The sequence below is a fragment of the Desmodus rotundus genome, chromosome 4, assembly GCF_022682495.2.
Source record: "Desmodus rotundus isolate HL8 chromosome 4, HLdesRot8A.1, whole genome shotgun sequence".
In the NCBI taxonomy this organism is placed as follows: domain Eukaryota; kingdom Metazoa; phylum Chordata; class Mammalia; order Chiroptera; family Phyllostomidae; genus Desmodus; species Desmodus rotundus.
The window spans coordinates 114765303-114783154 of record NC_071390.1 but is presented as its reverse complement, the minus strand read 5'-3'; the positions used below and the strand labels follow the sequence as shown (position 1 = coordinate 114783154).

General features: G+C 44.6%; 1 protein-coding gene and 1 pseudogene across 1 annotated transcript in view; one reads left to right on the top strand and one right to left on the bottom strand.

Annotated features, from left to right (window-relative positions):
• Positions 1–17852, top strand: part of CAMK1D (calcium/calmodulin dependent protein kinase ID) — a 456788-nt gene that overhangs the window by 28402 nt on the left and 410534 nt on the right. The window lies entirely within an intron of this gene.
• On the bottom strand, positions 1073–16506 carry LOC112321003 (hsc70-interacting protein pseudogene; annotated as a pseudogene).

Below are 17852 nucleotides of genomic sequence, written 5' to 3'. Positions count from 1 at the left end.
TTAGACTTAGTCCTGACAGCTTCCTCAGCACAGCTATCTTTTCCATGACTGGCTCTCTTCTTCATGAGTGATAACTAGGAGAAAGGAGAGGAGAGAAATAGGTTGTCCTTATTTTTCAAAGAGAGTTACTTGTGAAAGACATGCACAAAAGATCTCTGAAAACATGAAAAGTTCTCACATGTGTATTGTAAAATGTCAGCAGCTGAGGCATAAATAGTAAAACGCAGATAAACAGAACAGAAAAGCCAGCCATGAAGCTGACCCCAGAACACACAACAAGGGTACCTGACAAAGGAACTTTTCAAACCATTGCTAAAGGGATTAATTTATTTAGTGCATTGCTTGACGAATGATGGTGGGGAAATAGACTACCTGGGAGAAGTCTCAAGTTGTATTGGCTTCCACCATCAAAGGTAATACATGTCAAAATGAATTCCAGATAGATTAGGGGGAAATGTAAAAATGAAACCATAAAAAAAAAATTCAAAAGAAAATACAAGGGATCTCAGAGTAGAAAAAACAAAAAACAAAAACCACTGTGATTAAAAAAAAATCAGTGGAAGAAATTAAAAAGGGAAAGATCAATAGATTGAATTATATGAAATGTAAACATTTTTTGGTCAAAATTTGAGAAATTAAACCATTAAAAAAGCAGTGGTAAAATATATTAAAAGCTTTTAAAATGTAGAGTGATAAATGCCTTGCATCAATAAAAATGAGCAAAAGACAATTCATAGGAGTACACATTAACAAAAAATACATGTAAACAATTCCAAACACACAAGTGACAAAAATGATTATTTACATGTGATTTCATTTTTTATCAAGTTAGTAAAGATTTAAAAAATAATAGTTAACTCTAGGGTACATCTGCACAAAAACAAGCCCTTTCGTGTACTCCGGATGATGTGTAAATTGGTAAAATCCTTTTTTAAAAATCAGTTTGTCGGTATTATATCAAGAGTCCTAAAAATACTCATACCCTTTACTCTAATCATTTCCTACCTCAAAGTGACTGAAGAGGCACAGGCTGATCTCTGTAGACTGGGATGTTCACTGCAGCATTATTTATAATAATGAGAATTGGAGGCAACTTAAATGTCCAACAGAGAATAATCATTAATAACATTATAACATCAAGTAAACGAAATGCAGCTAGTGAACATTGTGTATTCCTTTTTTTCATAAAGAAAGATGTAAGGATTAACACACCTTTTTATTTTAATTTGTTTTTAAATATTTTTTAAGATTTAAAAAGTGTTTAAAGTTTGTAATTCCTAGCAAGAAAACATCTGAATGCATAGCATCCATTGGGTAATTTAAGCTTCTTTACCTTCAGCAAGGGCTTCATTTGTCAGAAGGGCATCATGCCTGACCTCCAAGTTTGGCTGACAATTTACTGGTGAGATTCATAACCTTTGGATTGCTCTGATATTTTCACATTTTTGCTGAGTCCAGGCCACCTTCTGGAAGGCTGCTGAAACTTCTGGATCCTGCATGGCTGTGACAACCTCTGGATCACCAAGAATTTCAGGGAGCTCAGGCATTCCTGCCATTCCGGCACGCCCCTTCCATTTCAGGAATGCTCCCAGGAAAGCCACATGGAAACAAGACAAGTTCAGCTTCTGATTGGCTTCTGGCTTCTCCCTCCCTCTGGGTTCTCTCAGGGTCTTCCTGAGCCTGCTTAAACCCTTTCCATCCTTTCTTTGATCACTCGCTGCTCACATTTTTGCTCGTACTTTCTTTGACATTCTGCAGTTTTCTGGGCCCTTGGTTGAACTTCCCTCAGCATTGCAGTAGCATCTTTATCATAGTCCAGTTTACATGCAATGGCAAGATCATGGGCTGCTTCTTCCCAATGGCCCAGAAATCTGTGTGCTTTCCCTCGCCACGTGTCAGGCCGAGCTGAGTCAGGGTTTATTTCAACAGCTCTGTCACAGTCTCAGATGGCAGCATTTGGCTTCTATAATTTGATGAAGACTCTGGCTCTCTTGTCATGCAGAATGGCCAGGTGAGGATTCTGCTTGATGGCGTCTGTGAGCAAGTGGTGGTGGGGGGGAGATTTCCGTAGTTCACTAATCTTTAGGCACCCATGGCAGCCACTTTGTTATCATTTACCTGATGCATCATCTCCTTGGTTATCTCTACAGTTTCACCTCCCACTTCTTGAGGGGCGTCAGTGTCTGATTTAAGCACACCTTCACTGTCAGTTTTAGATGGCTTTCCTTCCGCAAGGGTTTCTCTGTTATGTTTTCCTCCACCTTCCTACTATCTGTTTATCTCCTCTTTGACATTTTCTTCTGACTCAGTCTTATGAGTAGCAGGTGGTGTGTTACCCCCCACCCCCTCCCCCTCGTCCATTCTCTCCACCTACTCCCTCTGGAAGCACATTTCCTCGCGGTGCAGAAAGTTCGAACTTTCGGACCCTGCTGACACCCTTCCCCAAGGCCTGAAGCTTGCTCGCTCACTTCACAGGGCTCCGTGGTCCCACGGCAGAGGGCCTGGCTGAGGCTTAATTCCAGCCCAAGCACCAGGAGGAGGGAACATCATATTTTCAAAGAATATTCCTTGATATGGGGGAAGTCTCATAATATGATGATTAGTAAAAATAGATACACTTGACATTAAAAAAATTATGTTTAGAAATAAAGTAGGAAGAAAACATGCCAATATGTTAACAATGGTTGTAGCTGGTTGATGATGTACAGCTTTTAGATTTTGCTATCTGTGGGGGAAAAGCCCCCAAAGTCTAAATTCAGGATCAGTTCTGAACAACTGACACATATAGCCTCATTGAAATTCCTAAGAGCTTTAACAAGAGAAACGTACATACACAGGCAAGGCAGCCGCCCCCAGTGGGGGCGGGGCAGGAAGAGTCCACACCCCTCCCAGCACAGGGCCCCCTTTTAAAGGAGGGGAATAGCTACAGGTTAATAGCAAGACCAGAGGGCAGGTAGTTGTGTTCTGAAAGAACAATATGTCACTAAGTTGAAAGAAAATTAAAAGGTAACATTACCTTTTACTACACTCTATACATTCATTAACCTCCCTGGGGGAAGGACATTTGACTTTGGGTGGCATTCCGGTTTCGGGGTAGTCGGCCGCAGGTGCAGTGACAGAGTTAAGCAGCCACAGAGAGTCCGACATCTGCTGGGGCGTCAGGAGCCCTGTTGCGTCTGGGTGAGATCCCGCACCGTCTTCCGCACCGTCTTCCAGATCTTCTAGACTCAGCCTGGCCTGTGAGATGCAGAGCACTGGGCTGGCCAAAAGGTCAGTTTGGTTTTAAAGTAAAAATAACAGACACACTTTTCATTTTCACCAATACCTTTATTAAACAACGTATTCACCATTTTGTTCCACTACCTTCTGCCATCTTTCAGGCAACTTCATAATTCCATCTTGCCAAAACTTTTTATCTTTGTGAGCAAAGAACTATTCCAGGTGCCTTTTGCAGTCTTCCAGGGAATTGAAATTTTTTCCATTAAGGGAATTTTGTAAAGATCAAAATAAATGTAAAATCAAAGGTGCAATGTCTGGTGAATACAGCCGATGAATCAGAACTTCCCACCCAAGCTGTAACAGTTTTTGCCTGGTCATCAGAGAAACATGCCGTCTTACATTATGCTGACGGAAGGTTATGCGTTTTCTGTTGACTAAGTGCAGACAGTTTTTGTTGGAGTGCTGCTTTCACTTGGTCTAATTGGGAGCAGTACTTGTTGGAGTTAATCGTTTAGTGCTCTGGAAGGAGCTCATATAGACACCCCCTTCCATTCCCAGCATATTCACACCGCCACTGTCTTCGGATGAAGACTGACCTTTGGTGTGGTTGGTGGTGGTTCATTTCACTCGCCCCATGGTCTCTTCTGTTCCACATTATTGTAGAGTATCCTCTTTTCATCACCTGCACAATTTGTTTTAAAAACGGAATGTCTTCATTTTGTTTAAGTAAAGAATCACATGCAGAAATACGGTCAACCCAAACATCAGAGTGATTAACATAACCAAGCTGGTGAAAACAATTTTCAATGCTTGATTTGGATAGTTTGAATATATCAGCTATCTCCACATGGTATCATGTTGATTGTTCTCAATTAATGTCTCTGTTTGATCACTCTCAACTTCAACTGGTCTACCCAAACTTGGAGCACCGTCCAGTGAGAAATTTCCAGCATGAAACTTCGCAAACCACTTTTGACACATTAGACTAGTCACAGCACCCTCTCCACACACTGCACACATTTATTTTTGCATTTCAGTTACTTTTTTACCTTTCATGATACAATAAAGCATAATATGCTGAAAGTGTTGTGTATTTTCTTCCATCTTCAATATTAAAATGGCTGCATAAAAATTCACCAATTTTGACGAGTTTTTAAAAAATGCATGCTGGTATGACAGCTGTCGCAATACAATCTAACAAAATTGTTTCGAGTGAAGTTAAAGACAACTAAGCGCTACAAGAGCCATCATACAGAAAAAAACGTACTTACTTTCTGGACAACTCAATATAAGTAAGAATGAAGTGGAACTCAGTTACAATGCTTATTTTCAGTAAGCTGAAAAGCACTGCTGACATGCATTTTTATCATATTTTTTGTCCTTTATTACTGAGTCAGACAATCCAAATACCTTTAACTAGAATTCAATCAAGTTCCTTCCTGATGGGGTTCCCTGCCTACCTTCCTTTTTATTTCTCTTTGCTCCTGGCTCCTCCTCTGGCCCCCAGACTCACTCTGCCTGGTCCCCCCACCCTTCTGCCACCTGAAACCTCCTCAGTGCTGCTCCCTGCACATCCAGGGTTCCTGTGGTCAACTCTACTCCAGAAGCATCCTCCCAATCTGGCCTCTGGGTTCCTACAAGGCTTTATGACATTTCCCTGTCATCTCACTGTCTTCTGTGGGTGCCTATTTCTGAAACTACGCCGCAGGCACCCCCAGAGCAGCCTCTGTGTGCCTCTGGTACGGTCCTGCGTATACAGGAGGTAGTCTTAATGCGCAGTAGATGCTCGATAAGTATTGATGATTATCTCATTTCTAATCTGACTGTGGCAATACAGTTTACCACTATCTGAAAAACAATTTTTTTGGCATGTCTCCCTTCTACTCCACCGCCGAGAATAAAGCCTTTTAGAGACCAGTGGACAATCAGTGAGCCAATGAGCATCCCGATGGAATGGAGATTGGGCTGTCGATCTCAGAGCTCTGGCGTCCCCCCCCCCCCCCCGCCCCATTTTTGCACTGTTCCTAGATCTCTGTGATGGTTAGAAGTTACCTTCTAGATTAACTCCTGGTAGAGGCTTAGACTCTCCTTTCCTTTTAACCTGGCAGAAGAGAGGGGATTGTAAAGTACAAAGACCTCTTTTTCACTACCTTTTAATATTAATGACATCACCCTTCATTTTAGTTACTAGAGTTCTAGGGAGGGTGGAGCCTGCCTCACAGGGCTGGTGCCCAGCTCTGTTTATCCTGGAAGTCAGGGCTGGAATGAGGAGGACTGGTGGCGGGAACTGTTGGCCACCAGGTGTAGACAAGAGGTCACAGACTCAGTCACTTCTCGGGCTGGGCAGGCAGCACACGCAGGCACTGGGCAGGGGGTGAAGCCAGAGGCCGGGGGTGAGGGTCTGAGGTGGACTGACTGTGGAAGCTCACGACATATAAGCTTTGAGACCTTGGGGGAGTCCTCGAAATTTTATAGTTACAATTTTGATTTTTTTTCGAGAAGTCACCCTCAAGTTACATAAGCTTCAGGTCCCGCAAAAACCTGCCTCCACGTCTGGTGGGACGCTGGCGATTGGAGTGCCCTGGCTCAGCGGGTAGGACTGTTCAGCTCCAAGTGCTGACGGCTCATCAGGAGTGTTGCTACAGCTTCTGATTTTGAAGAGCAGCAAGGAATCCAGATGTTTACATGAAATCACCTACATTTTAAATGTTGGCAACTTAAAAATCATCACTGGCCGAAACAAATCTTATCTATAGACTCAACTGAACCCATGGGCTGCCAGACTGTAATTTCTGGTTATTTGAGCTTGTAGGAATCACAGAATTGCCAAATGCTAAGGACACCGGTATGGCAGGTACATCCGCCTTCTTTGTCTTCTGCACACTAAGAACAGGTTTGGCCTGGTCTAAACCAGCGAGATTTGCTCTTTTCCATGGCTGCAGCCAACAGCCAGACATTCTCTGAGTATGTGCCACTGGCCACAGGGCAGGGAGCTAACCAGGGACATAGATGAATAGACAGTGATGGAGCAGCAACCTCACCTTGTGAACACCTGCGGGTGATGAAGGTGGATATTATTCTTCCCAGGCACAGACTAGTCTGGGAGGTGGCTATTTTGTGCCCCCCAGTAGGGCTGCAGCCAATGATTATAGGAAAGATTTATATAACTGCTTGAAGGGACAGCAGGTCTGTAACCCCAAATCATCCTGAGGCCATGCAATCCACCATTGCATACCTGAGGCTTCCCACTCTATGAACACTCCTAAGAAACTATAAAGGGTCCCCAAAATGAAGGGGATTCTTCTGGGTACCATTTTATATACAGAGCGTGAGCTCTCTAATAAAAACTCCTGGTGTAACAAGAGACATCATCAGGTGGGGCCACAGGCTGCAATCTGAGGCAGAACGTGGCAGGAAGACCATGGGGACGAGGGAAAGAGGGAGAGGCCGAGGGGGATGCAGGATGGCCAGTGAGAGTCTTGTGGGTGTCCCTCTGCTGTCGGCTCAGACTGGTGAGAAAGCTGCTTGGAGCAGCTGCATTTTGATTGTTCATTAGCTTGTTCTGGGATCTGCTTTGTGGCTTTGGGGGCTGCAGCTTGGCTTGCAACCACCTGCTGTGGTGACTAACTGTGTCAACCATCAAGTGTGAGGCCAGAGCCAGAGGGGCCTGTTGTCTAAACTCCACCTCTCAGGTTCTGAAAAGGCAGAAACAGAAGCAGGGGAGGGGGAAATGCGGCAGGTGGAGGGGACGGTTTGCAACATCTCCTTCTACTGGTACTCTGGCTGCTTCTGGGATTGGACCTGCCAGAATCGCCTGGGGCTGTTTTGAATTGCATGGCTCACCACCACCCAGAGCTTTAGCAGAACATCCACCACCCGCTCAGCCCTGCACCCCGACCTGTGGTTTGTTCCATTTTAATCTCTTTATCTTGCTGCTGAGGAGTCGGGCCTAGGGGAATTACTGCAAGGCTGAACCTGGACTTTCTAGGCCCGAATCTCATATTCTGACTTCTGGTCCAGTGACCTTTCAACTGTGTCCTACCTTTCCCTGAGCAGGATGGTGGGGTTTCTATAAGTTAGGGACAAAGCCACAGACCCCAGGAGGGCTGTCTTTGTGTAGAATGAGGGGATGTGCCACAGCACTGTGACCATTTCAGGGTCATGGTCATCTTTTCTACGCTCTATAGAGCTGGCGTTTAGTAGCAAGCACAGCGTTTTACTTCTTGAAAGGACTCAATATATTGCAAATTCATCTAAGCCCATCTTCATCCTAAATTTAAATAATTTTTATATTGTTAGAATCTGCAGCAGATACATAAAATGGGAGATTTAAGAAGTGAGATGAAGTTTTTCTGAGTTAGACAGTCTGTCTGAAACCTGCCTGGTAGTCAGTATTCCTTCTTAAAAGTATATTTTATTGATTATGCTATTACAATTGTCCCAATATTTTTCTCCTCTATATCCGCCTCCTCCCTGTACCACTCCCCTCACCCTCCAGCTTTCCCTCCCAACAGTTCATGTCCATGGGTCGTACACATAACTTCTTTGGCTTCTACATTTCCTATACTATTCTTAACCTCCCCCTGTCTATTTTTACCTACCATTTATGCTTCTTATTCCCTGTACCTTTCCCCCCATTCTCTCCCCTCCACCTCTCCATTGATAACCCTCCACGTGATCTCCATTTCTGTGATTCTGTTTCTGTTCTAGTTGTTTGCTTAGGTTTTTTTTTTTTTTTTAAGGTTCGGTTGTTAATAGCTGTGAGTTTGTTGTCATTTTACTGTTCATATTTTTTATCTTCTTTTTCTTAGATAAGCCCCTTTAACATTTCATGTAATAAAGGCCAGGTGATGATGAACTCCTTTCACTTGACCTTATCTGGGAAGCACTTCATCTGCCCTTACCATTCTAAATGATGGCTTTGCTGGATAGAGTAATCTCGGATATAGGTCCTTGCTTTTCATGACTTCGAATACCTCTTTCCAGCCCCTTCTTGCCTGTAAGGTTTCTTTTGAGAAATCAGCTGATAGTCTTATGGGAACTCCTTTGTAGGTAACTGTCTCCTTTTCTCTTGCTGCTTTTAAGATTCTCTCCTTATCTTTAATCTTGGGTGACTTACTTATGATGTGTCTTGGTGTGTTCCTCCTTGGGTCCAGCTTCTTTGGGACTCTCTGAGCTTCTTGGACTTTCTGGAAGTCTATTTCCTTTGCCAGATTGGGGAAGTTCTCCTTCATTATTTGTTCAAATAAGTTTTCAATATCTTGCTCTTCCTCTTCTTCCCACACTCCCATGATTTGGATGTTAGAATGATTGAAGTTGTCCCAGAGGTTCCTCAGCCTCTCCTCATTTTTTTGCTTTTTTGTTTCTCCATTCTGTTCCAGTTGGGTGCTTATTTCTTCCTTTTTTTTTTTTTTTAACAAATCATTGATTTGTGTCCCAGTTTCCTTCCCTTCACCGTTGGTTCCCTGTATATTTTCCTTTATTTCACTTTGTGTAGCCCTCATTTCCTCCTTCATTTTGTGACCACACTCAGTCATTTCTGTGAGCATCCTGATTACCAGTGTTCTGAACTCTGCATCTGACAGGCTGTCTATCTCCTCATCACTTGGTTCTTTTTTTGGAGTTTTGATTGGTTCTTTCATTTGGGCCGTATTTCTTTGTCTTGGCGCACTGTCTGAATGAATGTTTCTTTAACTCCTTGGTTGTTGGATATTCATGTAAATATTTTTCTGGTAGTTCTGGTTGTTCTTTGTTTTTAAATTGGTTGTTCTCTTTCTTTTGGTTGTGTGAGGAAGCGAAGTGTTTCTGCCTGTGCCTCCATCTTGGCTGGAACTGACCCAATATTCCTGATATGTGCTTGGTAGAATTAGTCTTAGTCTTAGTGATCAAAACAAGATCTTATTTTCAAAGTTGTTTTTTTCCCAGATTGACAAAGGCCTTCGGAGAAAAGCTTTGTGGGCTGGCTAACCTCTCCTGGGTTTGTCCTCTTCTAGATTTGGCAGGTGTTTCTTCACTACCTTTTTATTGCTTTGATGCTTTTAAGAAAATTAAACAAACATTTCATCTAGCTTTATAAGTTGTCTTTGGTTGGAGGGTTGATCTGAATCACTCAGTCTGCCATTGCCAGAAGTGAAAGTACCAGATGCCCTAGGTTGGAATCCTGCACCTGTCACTTACTAGTCAAGTTTGTTCCCTTACCTACCAGATGTGTCCATTAAACCCTAGCTACCTGACAGTGTGGCTGTAAAATTTAAATGTGACTTTTTTTGTAAAGTGGTACGCTAACATGTTTGTTAATTATCTTTGTCCCACACTAGAAGTTCCATGAGGATAGCACATTTATTTTTTTCACTATTGTTTCCCCCAACAATGCCTGGTGCATAGTAGATGCTCAATAAACATTGAATAGCAGAAAAAGTTACTCTCTAAAGATAACCAAAGATCTAAGCCAAGTACAACATAGTAAAAAAGAGTACTCTTGGGGATCAGGCTTGAGTCTTTGTAACAGCTTCTACCATTTAGAAGATCCTATTCCCTTTCATTGTTTTATAAACCCGGTTGTTAGACCCATGCCATCATCGTTATTTTGTGTTAGCTCTCCACTCGGTATTATTTTGACTAGAGTCTTTGCCCTAAGTGAAAGTATCATATTCCATTACTTTGTGAAAACCTGGTCCAGGCCTGTTGGACACTTGGGCTGGTCCCAGATTAGGCTGTTACAGATATCGCTGGCTTCTCTGTTTGCTGAAGACAGTGAAAAGGATAAAGGGTGTTTGTTGTCAATCCTCTTTTCAGGAGTACTTCAGAAAAAACAGGTCTTTTAAAAATTTTATTTAAGATTTTATTTATTTATTTTTAGAGAGAGGGGAAGGGAGGGAGAAAGAGGGAGAGAAACATTGATCGGTTGTGTGCCCCCCAACTGGGACTGAACGTGCAACCCAGGTATGTGCCCTGACCAGGAATTTAATTCCGGTGACCTTGGGCTTTGTGAGATCATGTCCAACCAACTCAACCAACTCAAAGAGCCCACAAGTCAGGGCTCTTTTTCTTTCTAAATTGATTTGAGAGAGAGGAAAGGAGGGACAGAGAGGGAGAGTGGGAGGGAGGGAGACTGAGTAATTCATTTTTTCACTTACTCATGCACTCATTGGTTGATTCTTTTATGTGCCCTGTCAGGGGATATTCTAACCTTAGTGCATCAGGATGGTGATCTAACCAACTGAGCTACTCAGCCAGGGCAGAAGTAGGTCTTTCAGTGCTTGAAGCCTGGCATTTTCTATAATATTAACAGAATCAACAAAAACTAATCCCTGAGTCTCCCAGAGAAAAGCTCAAGGAAAGAGGTCATGCAATATGGAGTTCAGGGTCACTGTTAAATTCCAATCATTAACTTTCAAATTTCCTTGGGCAAAAGTTACTTTAATACATGTTCTGTCAGTCATTGTGGCCACAGATACTTATTTGTTCAAACCAAGGGGTGACTTAAAAACGATGATGTGATTTATCTTAAGCCATAGAAGCTGGAGTGCTTGATGACCTCATACCACACTCTTCTGCAGCTTTTAGGAGAAATAACTAAAATAATTTTGTAATCAGAACAACTAAGTAACCCCCATATGCTTTTATTTAATGATCAAATGGGTGAAAAGGTCACTACGACAATAAGAGCAACCATGTATTGACTGCCTTTGTGTTAGATGCTTTACAGTTACTATTAAATTTTCTCTAGAACAATCTAGGCAAATAAATAGCATCGCATTTCCATTTTCCAGGTGGAGGTGGAGATGGAGACAGGTTCTGCGGCTTGCCCGCCAGCTACAGGGTGGCTGAGGCAAACCAGTGGCGCTGACCGCAGAGCCCAGGAGCTTTGCCCTGCTTGCACCCTCTGACTTCCCATCCTCACTGAAAGAAAAAACGACCTTTCCTATTGGCAAGATTGTTTCACGCTGCCTCACTTGAGCATCCTCTGGCCCAGGAGGCTTGGGTGTTCATTAAATTCCATGTGTTTCTTTAGGACTGAACACTAGTTGCCCCTGGGGCTGTGGGTTAGGTGACTTAAAAGGCACAAGAGCTATGAGAAATGACATCTGCCTTCTGGGGCTCAATGAAGAGCTTAGACGTCTATGCAAATAGAAATAAGCCACTGGAGTGGCCAGCGGGGCAGCCCGATCGATAATAACGATGGACACCCAGGGACAGAAGGGGCGTTCCCGCTGGCTGCGGGAGGGGAGCCCTGACCAGTCCACCTCTCAGGAGGTCGGGAGACTAGGATTTAAAAGCTCCATCTTATGGATATAAAAGCTGAGGTAAAGCCTCCTCTGTCCTTGAGGATATCACTTTGAATTAGCATCCAAAGCCAAATTTGTTGTAGTGAGTCTTTCCCGAGTGTACTGGGATGGCATAAGCCTGGGACTCAGGGTGGAAAGTGAAAGATGTGAAACTCTCTTAGCTAGCACCCACTTGCCCCCTTCTCCCTCCCAGCTGCCATTTATCGTTTTCGGGGAAGGTTGGGCTGAGGGGAAATGGCAGACGGAGGAGGAGAGCGCCCCAACCCTCCTTCCTCCTGGTTCACTTCTGAACTGAACTGGGGCTCCTGCTCTCTGTGAGTCTGTGAACACTCGGATTTCTGGTGAAGAGGCTGCCTGGAGAGGGTCAAATCAAAACTTTGGGCTTTATGTGGACACAGCGACAAGGAATTTCCAGTGTCTTGTCCAAGGACACCTGTCAAGCCAGGAATAGAAGTCGGATCTCTGGCCTGCTGGTCTGGGCTGCCTCCCAGTTAACGTTCTGTGTGAGTCACAGATTGATCCAGGACAGGGAGGTAACCGAGGGGCTCAGCATCTCTTCGTAACCCTCAGTAGCTGGGTTGAGGCAAAGAGAAGTTTTTGTTCATGAGCTCATTCCAATCAGAATGTGTCCAGATGCCCAAATATTTGATTTGAGCCTGGTTGCTAAGAGACCTCCCACCGGGACCCAGCTGCCTGCGGGCAGGAGGGCGGTATTGGCACAGCTTCAGCTTTCTGCCAATTTATTTTGAAACCAGAAAACCTGGAATCTCGGCCTCCTCAAGGCAGCCACGGGGAGAGGCGAGATCTGAGTCAGCCAAGCACCAGAGGAAAAGCCTCCACTGACCTGCTGCCAGGGATCTGGAGGAGGGTGTAGGGTGGAGTTCTTACACTGTGATTGTTTACTGGGTGTGAAATATGCTGGTATGGTGATGAAGAATAAACCGGAGGGACAGCGCTGGATTTCTGACTTACAACTGGGTACCGCGAAGGCTGCCTTCATTCAAAATCGGAGCCGCAAGCCCAGTCTTCAGATGTAATTGCCTGTTGATTTGAACCCCCTAAGGGAATGCCATGAGCAAAAGTGTCCTTGATTAGTGTGTGTGTGGAGGGGTGAGTGTGTGAGGGGTCAGGGCACAGGGTGATAGTTGGGGAAACCCCAATTTCTCAACAGAAGGCAGGTAGCTGAACATGACAGGCTTACCACAGTTACTGTTCCTGGTGGATCGCTCTCACCGCTTCCCCAAACTCCGGCGGGATGGAACCTGCCCCCCGCCCACCCCTGCCCACTGACTGGCGGGCCCCCGGCCCGGTGCTGCTCTCAGGACAAAAGAGTGGTCTGTACAGGCCTCACACTATTTTGTTTCTGAAATTTGGCTTTAGTACTTACATATAAATAAATGTTTTTATGTGAGAAACAGGTTTTGCTGTCAGGATGTTTGGATGAGAATTGTAATTTGACTTGTAAAGGTCACGGATGGTTACCCTTGGCTTTCACCCAAAACCCTTCTTTCTATTAATTATTTTCTCAGAGGAAGTACAGCCCATTAGGTTTTGCTTTCGGCTAGAACTGTGCCGTGGGCTCCATTTTCCTCTATGCAGACTTGTGCCCTTGGGCCAGTTCTGATGCCTCAGTTTCCTCAGTTGTCAAAAGTCATCCGGAAGGTGTGAGAAGAGCAGTCAGTAGTCATTTGGTACCTGGGGAAAACCACCTGGGAAGAGGGAGGAGCTTGAAATTAAATTTGGAAACAGCAGAGGGGTGAGATCAAGGCCGAGGATGGCGTTAAGTATATGATAACCAATTTCCGAAGCCGTCTGGATTTGCTCTGAGAGGGTGCAATCAAGTGTGCTTGACTAAACAGAAAGATGAGAAAGGACATACATGCCCAGTTCCATGAACTGAACAGAGGACTTGTACAAATAGTTTGAATTAACATAGAAGATGAGGGGGAGTGACAAATGCATCCCACAGCTGCGGCTTGCAGTTCCAGAAGGCATCAAATCATCAGGCAGTAGAAGTCCATCTTACAGACCAGGATAAAGATACACTTCGGAACTGATATATACCTGAATCCAGAGAGAAGACCCTTTAGCAAAGCAAGTTTTTGCTGTTAAGTCTGTCAGCTGAAGAAATTTTCAAGCGATATTAAATGTATCCCCCCACCCCAGTGGCTAATTAAACATACCATGTCGTTGGAGGCATCAATGGTTTGTTTCCATAAAAGAAGCTATGATGTCATCAGAGGATCCCTTGGGCGCCTCACCTAGAGAGACAGAGCCTCTTCTTTTGGATACAAATATCCTTGCTAATGAGGAACACTGGCATGGAGTAGGAGAAGGCCACTCCAAAAAAGATAAATGAGGCAGACAGAGGGCCAAATCCTACGTGGAGATCTTGAATATTCCACAGGGTATTTAGCTCAAAGCTGTCTATTAGTTTTTCCGTAATAATAAATGTCAAAGCCTGGGGTAAAAATAAACCCACTTCCAGTGTGGTTTCTGGCAGGTTCATCAGGAAATAGCGTTGTTAACCATGAGGGGCCTGCGGAGCTGTCTGAGATTCTCCTGGAAGCCGGCCTCTCCAGGGAGGAGTGGCTGGGTGAGTCTGGGGAGCTCCAGAGTCACGCAGACCCCAGGTTCTCAGGCCGCCCTTTGCTTAGTTCCTGTGTCAATTGAATTAGGAGAAAGGCCCTTCTACAGGCTGGTAAACATCTTTCCTCATAGGTCAGCTTACGGCCAGAGTTCACATTAGGTGGAACGCCTACATTTGGTCATGGGTGTTGTCAGTATTCCTGTTATCCCACAGAATTCTGTTCATCTGGGTGCAAAGTCCACAGACGCCTCAATCTGTGGACCCTGGAAAGAGCAGCTGGGCCAGGGAGGCTGAGAAGCCCTTAACTGAGTGTTTCGCCTGGTCACTTGTGAGTGGATACTTTCCCCGTGCCTTTCCTCTGTTTTTAGAAACACTTGGAGAAACAGAAGAATCACGGAGGCTTATAGGGGCATGCTGTCGACTTGAAGGAACATATTAAAAAAAAAATTAAGCAACAAGCCATTTGCTTTTATAAAAATATTAGTCTCCTCTTGTGGGTCTATGACAAATATAAAAACTACGTGTTTCTGGTTACAGATCTTTAGTGTTGGCTGGGAAGAGTTAATGCTCACAGTGCCGAGGCACTGCCGGGGTGGGGTGGGAGGTCATGCATTAGCAGGGTCTGGCTCATTGATAGGTTTCCTTCAGCTAGGAAACCCTTGCCGGGAACCCTGTGACTGTCCGAGATTAGTTACATCTAATATAAAATGCAGCAATCTAGAGGAAGTCTTGTGGGTGGGTGTGTTTTGAATAAGATGTTTTTTTAAATTTTTAAATCCTTCATTTTATAATCCAGGCCAAAAACCAAAACGAAACAAACAACAAAAGAAGAGCCAGATGTGACAGCTATTAAAAAAAGAGAGGCATACTATTAATACCTTCTGTTTATTGACTGCTCTTCTTCTGAGAAGTCCACAGTGCTTTGCGCATGTTATCTCATCCATCCCCATATGTTATGCTCATTCGAAGAAAGGACTGGGAAACACCTGAAGTCAGGGAGCACGTGAGACACAGATGGGATCCGGGTTCTTTCATTTTGAACAGCACCTTGCTCTGGTTCCAGCACCAATACTGGGACACAGAGAGATGCCTTTCTCCCAAGCTGTGTTGCACAGAGTGTCTCTTGCACCCACTTTCACTGTAGCCCTAAGGCAAAAGCTTGGACATGCAATCAGCTCTCACCAGACCCCTGGACAAACCCGATTGCTTGTTGGCTTGTTTCCTGTGCCAGGCTGTTTGCCAAGTCATTTTGCATGTTGAACCCACCTACTGACCAATACGTGATTCCAGGGCCACAGCTCTATTGGACGGCAGTTAATATTCAGGGAACTGTCCCCGATGCGCGCTGAGACTGACGCCTGTAGGGACACCCCAGTGGCTGAGTGCATTTCAGAATGCTGGTCAATAAGCCTGCCTGCCTGTGGCACATCCTTGGGACTTTGCTCCACTTCAAGATTCCTTACTGACTAGAAATTGAAGTCTCTTGCTAACTCAGAAGTAGAAATGTCAGGAGCGATACCGCAAGTCTTTCTGGAACTCCTGGTCCGAATTCCTTCACAGGTGTACACTGTTCTTTTGTGGTGGAGGCTGTGCTCTGCCAGCATTAGAAAAGCAACCAGGAGCTTTACAATTTCTGCGGGGCACAGCCATGTCAGACATTCTGGGGTGGAAGGGAAGTGCTGCAATGTTTTTAACCCTGATTTCACACTTAAAGCACTTAAAATTTCTATTTTGGAGCTCAAAGGACAGTCAAGGCCTTTCAAATGCAGATCTTTCAAGCTCCGCCAGCCTGTGTTCCCCTCTTTGCTCACTGTGCTCTCATCCACACGCACAACACCACTTCTGACCACGCCACTTTCTGTGGTGCCCATGGGGTGGTCATTTGTGCTCTTTGACAAACAGACGTGGCTCTCCCTTTCTGGGTACGTATGATTACACTTCCTGGCCCCTTGTGGCTGGGTCAGGCTGTCACTCACTCTGACCCGTAACTTGTGATTGGAAGTAATGTGTGTTACTTCCAGGGAAGAACCATTAAGTGCAGGTGCAAGACCTGGCTGGTGTGCCCTCCCCAAAGTGACCAGCAAAGTTCAAGATGGCAGGCGCTCTGCCAGCAGGTGGACATGAGAAATAAACCTTTGTTATTATAAGCCTCTGAGATCTGGGGACTCTCACTGTGCTACTCTGACGGATACTCCTTTCTTTAATACTGTTGTGCCTGCACCCATGCTTTTCCTTCTGCTTGAAATCTGCACCCTCTCTCTTTGCTTGGCAGATTCTTACAGGTCCTTCCAGATCTGGTTCAAAAGTCCTCTTTCCTGTGAAGCCTCTTCTGACACCTCCAGGAAACTGGGCCCCTCTGGCTTGCGCTTCCCCATCATCCTCTGTGTAAAACTCCACTACAGCCTCCATCGTCACATTTTATTCTTGCTGTTTACACGTCTGTCTTCGTCTCTTAGACTTTGAACATCTTGAGAGCAGGCACTGCACTCTGCTCATTTTCCTATCCAAAGTGTCCATTTCAAAGTACGAGCCCAACAGAGAAGCTCAGGCACTCAGGACGGCTGATGAGCATAATTACGGCCAGCCCACCGGTGCTAACGGGTCATCGCCCCAGTGGCTCCACATACACCGAGACAAGTAAGTTGACAAATATCGGGAGAAATTTCCTCAAATTGATTTCTTTCCTTGCTTCAACATTTAAGTAGCCGTTATGTTTCAAAAATGTTTGTGGTTTAATTAGCTAAAAATGAAGAAAGAACATCTTACAACCAGGCTCCTATCTTTTGATAACTACCTACCTTTACAGGAAAAGATTTTGTAAAGATACGGGGATTTGGAGAAAACAAGTCTTCATGGGCAACTTTTGAGGCCATTGTGTTGGTTGCTGGGGCCTGGCTCTGCCCGTGTGACACAGCGCATTTACTGACTCGGCGCCCTCGGTTTTGTGGATGTAGTCACGTACGTCATGAAAGGCACCTCCCCCAGCTGTTGGGAACGCACTGTTAAGTTAAAGTATTAGTTGGTTAGATTCTATTTCAATGTCTGTTGTAGATCCTGTCCTGGGTAAAACAAATCTAGGGAGATGCCATTTTTATTTAGGCGTGGTTCCCCATATAAAAGGCAGCATATTTACTTTCATGGTTTTAGTGTCCTTAATTTTATGAATGCACCTGTGCACATTGCCAAACGCACTTCCTGGAGTCAAGAATAGACTCTTTAATTCTAACGTGAACTGACAAAATCGTGTTTCAGTGCCAGTTGTAGGAGGAGCACAGTCCGGGTCTGGGAGCATGTCAAGAAAGGCCCCACACGTTTCAGGTCTAAGGTAGAAAGATAAAGGCTAATGTCACTGGGTAAATATTCAATGGGGTATATTTACTTGAGGCTTGAAAAAAACAAAATTAACCTCCCCTCACCCTGCCCCAAGATACATCTGTGGACTTAGCAGTCGCCTGATTCTCCTGTTTGGGTTTTGAACAGCTGTCAGTTCTCCTCTTTTTTTTTTTTTTTTTTTTTTTTTTACTTAGCTGCTCCGAATCAATTCTTCCTCCTTCTTGTACCAGCTCCTCGGCATTCGTGTGGTGACCGTCTTTAAGGGCCGCTCTGACAGAGGATTGCAGCGCGACCTTGAGCGCAGGCTCTGGAGCCAGGCCGTTGGGTTTTACTCACTCATGCTGTGTGACCAGGAGTGCGCACCTTCAGCTTTCCAAATCCTGGTCTCTTCCCCTATGCGGTGGGAATAACGATATTACCTA